We start from the raw sequence: 2,500 nt of genomic DNA, 5'->3' as shown, positions 1-2,500 counted from the left end.
TGCTTGGGAATACCAGGTGCTGTAGGCATTTTGCCTCTTGCAGACAGTAGGTGGTGCACGTCTTAAAACAAATGCATAGAGTCCTCTCTAATGTTACTTTTCATTTATTATTTCTTCTTCTCTTTTTTCCTTTCTTAAAATAAATAAAAACACAGCAATAACACTAAAATACACACTTTCTGAAGGAAAATTGAGAATCTTTCTGCACTTCACACTCACCCCAAGCTGCTGGTGGTGAGCTGGTCTGTTGCTGCTTGTGCTGGGCCCTAAAGAAAGGGCAGTCTGAGACTGTGTGTAAGTGCAGATGAAGCGATTGTGAGGCTGGTGCAAAACAGGGTGTGCGATTGGCCCTCTGTAAGAAGTTTGTGAAGGAGGGAAGTTTGTGAAGGAGGGCAGTTTGTGAACAGTAGAGTGCAGGTGTGTTTGAGAGCAGCAGGCTCCAGACCGGCGGGCTGTCTCAACACAAGAGGCCTGAAACAGGAGTGTATTCTGCCTACGGCCATACCACTCTCAATGCGCCTGATCTCGTCTGATCTCAGAAGCTAAGCAGAGTCGGGCTTGGTTAGTACTTGGATGGGAGACTGCCTGGGAATACCAGGTGCTGTAGGCATTTTGCCTCTTGCAGACAGTAGGTGTTGCACGTCTTAAAACAAATGCATAGAGTCCTCTCTAATGTTACTTTTCATTTATTATTTCTTCTACTCTTTTTTCCTTTCTTAAAATAAATAAAAAAACAGCAATAACACTAAAATACACTCTTTCTGAAGGAAAATTGAGAATCTTTCTGCACTTCACACTCACCCCAAGCTGCTGGTGGTGAGCTGGTCTGTTGCTGCTTGTGCTGGGCCCTAAAGAAAGGGCAGTCTGAGACTGTGTGTAAGTGCAGATGAAGCGATTGTGAGGCTGGTGCAAAACAGGGTGTGCGATTGGCCCTCTGTAAGAAGTTTGTGAAGGAGGGCAGTTTGTGAACAGTAGAGTGCAGGTGTGTTTGAGAGCAGCAGGCTCCAGACCGGCGGGGTGTCTCAACACAAGAGGCCTGAAACAGGAGTGTATTCTGCCTACGGCGATACCACCCTGAATGCACCTGATCTCGTCTGATCTGAGAAGCTAAGCAGCGTCGGACCTGGTTAGTACTTGGATGGGAGACTGCTTGGGAGTACCAGGTGCTCTAGGCATTTTGCCTCTTGCAGACAGTAGGTGGTGCACGTCTTAGAACAAATGCATAGAGTCCTCTCTAATGTTACTTTTCATTTATTATTTCTTCTACTCTTTTTTCCTTTCTTAAAATAAATAAAAAAACAGCAATAACACTAAAATACACTCTTTCTGAAGGAAAATTGAGAATCTTTCTGCACTTCACACTCACCCCAACCTGCTGGTGGTGAGCTGGTCTGTTGCTGCTTGTGCTGGGCCCTAAAGAAAGGGCAGTCTGAGACTGTGTGTAAGGGCAGATGAAGCGATTGTGAGGCTGGTGCAAAACAGGGTGTGCGATTGGCCCTCTGAAAGAAGTTTATGAAGGAGGGCAGTTTGTGAACAGTAGAGTGCAGGTGTGTTTGAGAGCAGCAGGCTCCAGACCGGCGGGCTGTCTCAACACAAGAGACCTGAAACAGGAGTGTGTTTTGCCTACGGCCATACCACCCTGAAGGTGACTGATCTCAGCTGATCTCAGAAGCTAAGCAGCGTCTGGCCTGGTTAGTACTTGGATGGGAGACTGCTTGGGAATACCAGGTGCTGTAGGCATTTTGCCTCTTGCAGACAGTATGTGGTGCACGTCTTAAAACAAATGCATAGAGTCCTCTCTAATGTTACTTTTCATTTATTATTTCTTCTTCTCTTTTTTCCTTTCTTAAAATAAATAAAAACACAGCAATAACACTAAAATACACACTTTCTGAAGGAAAATTGAGAATCTTTCTGCACTTCACACTCACCCCAAGCTGCTGGTGGTGAGCTGGTCTGTTGCTGCTTGTGCTGGGCCCTAAAGAAAGGGCAGTCTGAGACTGTGTGTAAGTGCAGATGAAGCGATTGTGAGGCTGGTGCAAAACAGGGTGTGCGATTGGCCCTCTGTAAGAAGTTTGTGAAGGAGGGAAGTTTGTGAAGGAGGGCAGTTTGTGAACAGTAGAGTGCAGGTGTGTTTGAGAGCAGCAGGCTCCAGCCCGGCGGGCTGTCTCAACACAAGAGGCCTGAAACAGGAGTGTATTCTGCCTACGGCCATACCACCCTGAATGCGCCTGATCTCGTCTGATCTCAGAAGCTAAGCAGAGTCAGGCCTGGTTAGTACTTGGATGGAAGACTGCCTGGGAATACCAGGTGCTGTAGGCATTTTGCTTCTGGCAGACAGTAGGTGGTGCATGTCTTAGAACAAATGCATAGAGTCCTCTCTAATGTTACTTTTCCTTTATTATTTCTGCTACTCTTTTTTCCTTTCTTCAAATAAATAAAAAAACAGCAATAACACTAAAATACTCTCTTTCTGAAGGAAAATTTAGAATTTTTCTGC

General features: G+C 45.6%; 2 non-coding genes and 3 pseudogenes across 2 annotated transcripts; all 5 read left to right on the top strand.

Annotated features, from left to right (window-relative positions):
- The window catches only part of LOC138256737 (5S ribosomal RNA), a 119-nt pseudogene extending 91 nt beyond the window's left edge, over nucleotides 1-28 (top strand).
- A 463-nt stretch (nucleotides 29-491) lies between these two features.
- On the top strand, nucleotides 492-610 carry LOC138252734 (5S ribosomal RNA). The gene has a single exon (XR_011195457.1). It is a non-coding gene; the product is annotated as a 5S ribosomal RNA (ribosomal RNA).
- Nucleotides 611-1,056: 446 nt separating this feature from the next.
- On the top strand, nucleotides 1,057-1,175 carry LOC138257407 (5S ribosomal RNA; annotated as a pseudogene).
- A 446-nt stretch (nucleotides 1,176-1,621) lies between these two features.
- On the top strand, nucleotides 1,622-1,740 carry LOC138257148 (5S ribosomal RNA; annotated as a pseudogene).
- Nucleotides 1,741-2,203: 463 nt separating this feature from the next.
- On the top strand, nucleotides 2,204-2,322 carry LOC138254072 (5S ribosomal RNA). The gene has a single exon (XR_011196749.1). It is a non-coding gene; the product is annotated as a 5S ribosomal RNA (ribosomal RNA).
- The last annotated feature ends 178 nt before the right edge of the window (nucleotides 2,323-2,500 follow it).

The sequence above is a fragment of the Pleurodeles waltl genome, chromosome 8 (genome assembly GCF_031143425.1).
Source record: "Pleurodeles waltl isolate 20211129_DDA chromosome 8, aPleWal1.hap1.20221129, whole genome shotgun sequence".
Classification (NCBI taxonomy): domain Eukaryota; kingdom Metazoa; phylum Chordata; class Amphibia; order Caudata; family Salamandridae; genus Pleurodeles; species Pleurodeles waltl.
The sequence above is the reverse complement of the archived record's forward strand: the minus strand, read 5'-3'. Positions and strand labels throughout refer to the sequence as shown.